Genomic DNA, 9,705 nt, shown 5'->3' with positions numbered 1-9,705 from the left:
GGGTGCAAAACTGCAGAATAACTCCTGTGGGGTTCAAAAAACTGCAGGACTATACCGCGGGGGGCAAAACTGCAGACTACTACCGCGGGGACCAAACTGCAGACTTCTGACTTAAATTTCACATCCCACTTCGTTATATTCCATTCCATTATTTTCAAGTGAGATATTGGAATCACAATTAAGTACCCCATTTATTTCAAATGTTCCTCCTCTTCCTCCAGTCTTGTTTTATTTGACTCTGGTCCAAGACACGTTTATGTACCTTCCTGAGCAGTCTGATTGTTATGCACCCTATGTATAGGTTAAGGCAATGACTGTGGATCTTGTGCTCGTTATAAAACATTCTTCTTATAGGTTCGTAATGAAAGGGTTGGGCGGGTGGGCGGGGGTTGGGGTACTGTATGGGGCATACCTCCACGCCATCAACCTGTATGTCTCTTGTCTTCCCTACCATTTGAGCTTCGTAAATTCATGCGATATTATTTCCAAAATATTCATGTCTACTACGATAGTTTATTCCTTGTCAGTAGTTTTCTATGGCTGTAATCAGCTTTTTTTTCTCTTATGCTATATATATATATATATATATATATATATATATATATATATATGCTATATATATATATATATATATATATATATATATGTATGTATAATATATGTATATATATAAAAGATCATAGGACCCAACGTAGACAGATTTTATCATTACTCTCATCCTATATATATATATATGATATATATATATATATATATATATATATAATATAGTAGAATATATATATATATATATATATATATAATAATTTTATATATATATATATACATATATATATGTATATATATATATATATATATATATATATATATATACATGTGTGTGTAAATATATATATTTTCATATACAAGAAGAGAGAGAATTTAAAATCGTATATAGGTAAACCCTAAAGACTGAATTACACACTGAAGCGTCAGAAGACATACATGCATACACACTCATACGTACACTTTGCATATGTTGGGATTCGTGATTTTTTTGGGGCTTTAAGCGCTACTTACTTCCCTGTTCGACGACAACAACGTAAAAAACGAAGCGACCTTTTTACATAAGTCGTTCTTGTCGCTACGGAGAGAGAGAGAGAGAGAGAGAGAGAGAGAGAGAGAGAGAGAGAGAGAGAGGGAGAGAGAGGCTTCTTTGCTTACCAAATGCACGATTCGTTTTCTTACAGCGAAATGCAGTGAGATTGAGAGGATAAGTGTGTGTGTGTGTATATATATATTCAGTACGCACGGATACCTATTTACATACATGACACACACACACACACACATATATATATATAATACATATATATATATTATATATATATATATATATATATATATATATATATATATATATATCTATATATATATATATATATATATATATATATATAATATATATATATATATATATATACACACACACACAGTTACAAAACGAAGTACCAAATCAGTGATATAGACGCTATTATTTTGAGTGCTTCTTAGCTGCTCGTACCTGACACACCAAACAAATCCTGTATTACTCAAAGTGTTAATTAAACGGATAAGTCTAGATAATTTAGTTATCACCTTTATACATGGTGTGGCACTAGTTAGTGTCTGTAACCTTGTTTAACATAGCATACAATGCCACGGGGTTCAATAGTAGCTCCTGTAATATCTCTTGAATTTTAGTTAAATTATACTTAATTTCTAGTGTTTTCTTTAAACCAATATCTTTGGTATCTAGTATATTTTTACAGTTACTCAAACAACTATTTTCACTTCCCTGTCTCACTTTTTTGTAGGTACTACACAGTCACTGGATTCAGTTATCATGTTGGTGAGGCCCCCAAATTAACCAAGTCATTAATCAATTCAATCAGTTGATATTTCAAACCCTTGGACCCAACGAGATCACGGCTGGCACGCGACAATATATATATATATATATATATATATATATATATATATATATATATATATATATATATATATATATATATATTTGTGTATGTATATATGTGCGCACACGCAAACACGCGCGCGCACGCACGCACACATACACACACAAACAAACATATATATATACATATATATATATATATATACCTATATATATATATATTAATATTATTATATATATATATATATATATTGTCGCGTACCAGCCGTGATCTCGTTGTGTCCAAGGGTTGAAATATCAACTGATTGACTAGATTAATGACTTGGTTAATTTGGGTGCCTCACCAACATGATAACTGAATCAGTGACTGTGTAGTACCTACAAAAAAGGGAGAAAGGGAAGTGAAAATAGTTGTTTGAGTAACTGTAAAAATATACTAGATACCAAAGATATTGGTTTAAAGAAAACACTAGAATTAAGTATAATTTAACTAAAATTCAAGAGATATTACAGGAGCTACGATTGAACCCCGTGGCACTGCATGCTATGTTAAACAAGGTTGCAGACACTAACTAGTGCCACACCATGTATTAAGGTGATAACTAAATTATCTAGACTTATCCGTTTAATTAACACTTTGAGTAATACAGGATTTGTTTGGCGTGTCAGGTACCGAGCAGCTAAGAAGCACTCAAAATAATAGCATCTACATCACTGATTTGGTACTTCGTTTTGTAACTGTTTCTGTTTAAACACCGTTGAATGACACACAGGTAGACGCAGCAGCACTGCCGGTACAATCTGATATGTCAGTGGACATTGACATATGTTGTAATGTAAGTCAGTTGGATGATGGCTGATGAAGCTGGTATCTTCTCACTGCCAATGAAGGGAGCAAGTATAGGGTTGCAACTGGATTGCTGATCGAACCAGGCCATTGGATGGGAGAGCGTGGTTGTGGTGGTGAGTGAGGGATTCATCAGGAGTATGAGCCCGTGTTAGGAAAGGCCCATAGGCTTCAAGTGTAAGCCAACGCACTGGGGTGGATGAGTCTCTCTCAACTCGAAAGGTGGACAACAGAGGTCCAAGTGATAGCTACTGGCATAGGACTATCATGGTTAAGACAGTACTTCGACAGAAACGCTTGTCACAATGAACACGAATGGAAAGGGGCGTTGCTGAAGAGAGAGAGAGAGAGGTTGAGAGTGGACAGAGTTACTAGGTGTAACAAGGGTTCAGGTTAGGTCAAAGTTAAATGACCTATGACAGGGCCATGGGCTCGACCACTGGAGCGATGTTCATGAGCTATCACACCCATAAAAGTTTCACACAATGCAGTTGGCATTTGCAAGTGGGCAGCGAGTCTGGATGGCATGAGGCGCTAATGACTGCTGGAAGTCGTTTAAGGGGATTTTACTAAATTGGATGGGATATCCCTGGGAATTTGTCTGAATCGACTTGTTAATGGAGATGCAGATGTTCTCAAAAGGTATACTGCCACATTCGCTGTCGTCGCTAATCCGAGAATCCTGCAGGTATGTTAAGTGGAAGGAAACTACGCTGACCATATTTTGACATTAATCTGATTTATGATGACATTAAGGTTGAAAAGCAAGATGTCTGGGCGTCTGTGATTTATTTGACAGCGAGACGAATTGGACTCCTATCTGGCACTTCTATCTGAAGGAAAAAATATCTTAGGGCAAAACGCGTGGATGAGGTCGAAAATGCAAGCGTCGCAAAGTGACGCATGCGACAATATGTATATATAGTATATATAGAGATATATATGAATAAATATATGTATATATTATATGTATAATGTGTGTGTGTTTGTCTGCATTGGTAAACACAAACAGAGGAGTAAATCGATTCCCGGTGTGGTTGTTAATGAGGACATACGTTGCAGGTGTGCAGAGTTAGATTAAAATTTTTTGTATTCGTCGTTTATTTTCCCTCCGACAGCCATTGTTGAAAGAACCAATTTCAAACTCAATACAACAGCAACATTCAGTCGAAGATAATTACGAGAAAATTTATTTCAGTTATTATTAATGTTATAGAAGGACCCTACTATTCATTTTCAGTAAACTAATTATTACATCCAAAATGACAATAAATTTTAGCAATCTGCAGCCTCTTATTTTTTTTGTGTGGGGTAGGTTTTCCGTTGTATATTTTGAAACGTCCGAGTATATTTAGTTGATTATTTTATATCCTTTTATCAGATTATTCACGACAGTTTCCATTCATGCGTGTATATATATATATATATATATATATATATATATATATATTATATATATATATATGCTTAAAAAATCACAGTAGATGCACGTGACTTCATAAATAAGCGAATACCACGGGAAATGATAGTCAGGAATCCAAGCGCTTTCGTCTTTATTCAGACATCGTCAAGGAGCTACTAAAAGTACAATCGGAGAGAAGGCCTCAGGTACAAACAAGATCAGGAATACCAGATGGTTAATTATCAAAAGGGTAAAAATTAAAAGGGATAATCCAGGATTATCGGATATCACACGGTCACAAACTTAAACAGATTCTGACCCTAACCGAAATTACAAAGTATCTTTTACAGTCCAAAACATGTAAAAACTGAAAATATTAATTTTGTTGCTTATATTTATCTACAACTTTTTTCATTATGAAAGCATCAAGTTTTAAATAAACCAGACTTAAAATTTAGAACATTTCTATTATTTGACTTGATAAAACAAGATTCAATGATATTCCTTTTAACTGTGTCATTACATGGGACTAAGGCTCTTGCTTGACTCCAGTTTAATAGGATGGTCTAAATCTCTCATATGTACAAATAATGCATTCGATATTTGCCCAGTTCTCACAGAATATTGATGTTGCTTAAGACGCTGTGAAAGAGATTTGCCAGTCTGTCCGTAATAGATTTTATCACACTTTTTGCAAGGAATTTCATATATGCAGCCTGGAAGATCTTTAGGAGAATTTTTGATTACTAAACTCTTGACATTAATATTACTGAAAACAACATTTATGTTAAAAAGTTTTAAAATTCTAGGAATATCTAAAAACCTTTCATCATAAGGTAATTTTAGAATGTTATGCTTACTAAATTCAAGTTTGTCATTAGTTGAATAAAATGTTTTTCTAGCTCTTTTCCATGCCACATCTACAAAAGTCCTTGGGTATTTAAGTTTCAATGCAATATCATAAATAGTTTTAATTTCAGCGTCAATAAACTGCGGGCTACAGACACGTAAAGCCCTTAGGAACATCCCAGAAAAAACAGAGAATTTAACATTTTGATGGTGATTGGAGTAGTAATGAACAAAAGAGGCAATATTAGTTGATTTTCGAAAGACTGAAAAGGTGAAATTTCTATCATTTCTTATGGACAGTTACATCAAGAAAATTCAAATTACAATTTCTTTCTTCCTCTACAGTAAATTTATAGAAGGGACTAAATTATTGAGATTATTAAGGAATTCCTGGAGGTTTTCGTGAACTGGCCAATACAGAAGATATCATCCACGTATCTAAACCAAATAACTTTTTGGGGCAAAATTCGTTGGTAAGAGTTTTGTCTCAAAAAATTCCATGTAAATATTGCTAAGGACAGGAGATAAGGGATTATCTGCAACCGTCTTGAAAGGAAGCTCCAAGTCAAGCTGAAAAATCTTATTGCTGAAAGCGACTGGACTAAGCATGCCAACGTGGACTTCATGATTAATTTATCTGCACAAAACCAGTGGATAGTGTGCTACGACAGCGGCTTTGGGATATGGGTTAAGCTTTGGTGTATTAATGGTAACCTGGACTGTGTCGACATCTCAAAATCCTTTTGTTATTTAGAAAAATTGAATCAAAACCTATGCCCTGATGATATCAATATTTGTAAAGGTATTGTGTATGGTGCTATGAGTAAACCTTCTCCCCCTAATGTACCCGTGAGATTTCTCCGGCTTTTAAGAAAATTAAAGAAGACGAAACAGTGAAGGTGACAAAAGCAGATAAATCTAATGCAGTGGTAATTATGAATAAAAGTGACTATATAAGTAAAATAATGACATTGCTAAATGACACTGATACTTATACGAAACTGAGGTCTAACCCTACACAGACAGTTAACTCCCATTTTAATAAACAAATTAAATCCATTTTGAAGGGATTGGACCATTTAATTAAACAGTTTACACCGCAATGCGCCTCCCTACCTTACATGTATGGTTTAGTCAAGACACATAAAATCAATAACCCTATCAGACCAATCATTAGTTCAGTGGGCTCAGTTTCGTATAATTTATCTAAATGGCTTGTAAAAATTCTTACTCCTTTGGTAGGAAATATTTCTAAACACGAATGTTAAAAACAATGTTGATTTTATAAACAAATTGAATAGTTTAAATTTGAATTATGATTTTAATATGGTTAGTTTTGATGTTGTCTCTTTATTTACAAAAGTGCCTGTAGATGACTTACTTGAATATTTGGAAGAGGAATTAGAGCGTCATGACATTCCCTTAAGTGTAGAAAATATTTACATGGAATTTTTTTAGACAAAACTCTTACCAAGAATTTTGCCCCAAAAAGTTATTTGGTTTAGATACGTGGATGATATCTTCGTATTTGGCCAGTTCACGAAAACCTCCAGGAATTCCTTAATAATCTCAATAATTAGTCCCTTCTATAAAATTTACTGTAGAGGAAGAAAGAATTGTAATTTGAATTTTCTTGATGTAACTGTCCATAGAAATGATAGAAATTTCACCTTTTCAGTCTTTCGAAAATCAACTAATATTGCCTCTTTTGTTCATTACTACTCCAATCACCATCAAATGTTAAATTCTCTGCTGGGATGTTCCTAAGGGCTTTACGTGTCTGTAGCCCGCAGTTTATTGACGCTGAAATTAAAAACTATTTATGATATTGCATTGAAACTTAAATACCCAAGGACTTTTGTAGATGTGGCATGGAAAAGAGCTAGAAAAACATTTTATTCAACTAATGACAAACTTGAATTTAGTAAGCATAACATTCTAAAATTACCTTATGATGAAAGGTTTTTTAGATATTCCTAGAATTTTAAAACTTTTTAACATAATTGTTGTTTCAGTAATATTAATGTCAAGAGTTTAGTAATCAAAAATTCTCCTAAAGATCTTCCAGGCTGCATATATGAAATTCCTTGCAAAAAGTGTGATAAAATCTATTACGGACAGACTGGCAAATCTCTTTCACAGCGTCTTAAGCAACATCATAATTCTGTGAGAACTGGGCAAATATCGAATGCATTATTTGTACATATGAGAGATTTAGACCATCCTATTACTGGAGTCAAGCAAGAGCCTTAGTCCCATGTAATGACACAGTTAAAAGGAATATCATTGAGTCTTGTTTTATCAAGTCAAATAATAGAAATGTTCTAAATTTAAGTCTTGGTTTATTTAAACTTGATGCTTTCATAATGAAAAACGTTGTAGATAAATATAAGCAACAAAATTAATATATTCAGTTTTTACTGTTTTGGATTGTAAAGATACTTTGTAATTTCGGTTAGGGTCATAATCTGTTTAAGTTTGTGATCGTGTGATATCCGATAATCCTGGATTATCCCTTTTAATTTTTACCCTTTTGATAATTAACCATCTGGTATTCCTGATCTTGTTTGTACCTGAGGCCTTCCTCTCCGATTGTACTTTAGTAGCTCCTTGACGATGTCTGAATAAAGACGAAAGCGCTTGGATTCCTGACTATCATTTCCCGTGGTATTCGCTTATATATATATATATATATATATATATATTATATATATATATATATATATATATATATATATATATATGTATATATATATATATATATATATATATATATATATATATTGTTTGAGGTTTAGTATATCCATATCCTATATATATATATATATATATATATATATATATATATATATGGATATAAATTGTTTAAGGTTTAGGAAATTTATATCCATACATATATATATATATATATAATATATATATATATATATATATATATTTTCACACACCTATAAGGATATAAATTTCCTAAACCTTAAACAACATCATTCGATGCAAAACACTCAAAATATTGAGGGAAAAATGGCTTGTTGTTAACAACTGAAAAGTAAAATTTATAAAACGTACCTTCTCACATATGTGAAGATAAAATGAAAGATACAGACATATACACATATATATATATATATATATTATATATATATATATATGATATAAATATTTATTTTATATATATATATATATATATATATATATAGTATATGTGTGTGTGTGTGTGTGTGTGTGAGTAGAGGGTCTGAACAGGACCGAAGTACTCGGCTATATCGCTTTTTCATTTTTTTCGTTTCGTGGCAAAAACCTTTATTTACATATTCATACATATGTATATATATATATCTTATATTATATATGTATATCTGCAACTGATCTATCCCTTGGAAAACGGAGTCTTGATAGAAAGAGTAAAACCAAATAAAACATCCTTTATTTTCTTATGACTACCGGTTTCGGAGTAACTGTCTCCATCATCAGGTCTATACAAAAACACAGAAAGAAAAAAAATTAAAACTCACTAAATTACGTGGACCTCTCGTTGTTACTGAGGGAAGGTTTCAACTTTAAAGTGTAGCTCCTGTAACATGCAATCAGTATACAGTTAAAGATTCATTTACTTTTGCCAAAGAAATTTGTGATCTAGAACTAGGTAATTGTGTTCTTGTAAGTTTCGATGTTAAATCTTTATTTACTAATATTCCTTTAGCAGAAACCATTGATATATGCATCAACAACTTGTTTAATGACTCCAACAGTATCCGTAATTTTGATAAACAACAGTTACACAAACTGCTCACATTAGCTGCGTCTGAATGTTATTTTATGTTTAACGCAAATGTATATAAACAAAAAGATGGTGTAGCAATGGGAAACCCTCTCGGTCCTACTTTGGCCAATGCCTTTTTATCTCATCACGAAGTTGTTTGGTTAGATAATTGTCCCAGTTCTTTTAAACCACTGTTCTACCGACGTTATGTAGATGATACATTTTTAATTTTTAGATCTGAAGAACATGTACCCCTTTCTTGATTATTTTAACTCAAAACACCAAAATATTGAATTTACTTCAGAAGTAGAGAACAATAATACTTTAGCTTTCCTTGACGTGCTCGTAAGTAAACACAGCGATAACATTTTTTCAACATCAGTTTACAGGAAACCAACATTTACAGGACTCACAACTAAATTTTTTTTCATTCATCCCTATATTTTATAAACGCAATTTAGTCTGTACACTTGTGACCCGTGCCTTTAACATTTGTTCAAATTATTTTAGTCTTCATTCAGAATTTTAGTTTATAAAAGAAATGCTTAAAAAAAAAAACGGTTTTAATAATGCTTTCATAGATACATATGTTGGTAAACAGCTAGAAAAGTTATTGTTCCCGAAAGTTTCCATTTTAAAAGCCAATAAAGCAGTACTGTATTTTACCATGTTTTTCTATGGTAATAAGAGTTTTTCTGTTAGAAATAGACTACTAATACTTTTAAGAGAATTTTATCCTCAAGTTAATGTTAGGGTAGTGTTCAAGCCTAAGTATACTATTGGTGGTTTGTTTAAGTACAAAGACATCGTACCCCCAGAACTACAGTCTTATGTTGTATATAAATACGAGTGCAATTGCTGTAATGCAATTTACGTGGGGAAAACAAAGCGCCAAGCACGTGTACGATGGTTTG

This window comes from Macrobrachium nipponense, chromosome 44 (assembly GCF_015104395.2).
Source record: "Macrobrachium nipponense isolate FS-2020 chromosome 44, ASM1510439v2, whole genome shotgun sequence".
Lineage (NCBI taxonomy): Eukaryota > Metazoa > Arthropoda > Malacostraca > Decapoda > Palaemonidae > Macrobrachium > Macrobrachium nipponense.
The sequence above is the reverse complement of the archived record's forward strand: the minus strand, read 5'-3'. Positions refer to the sequence as shown.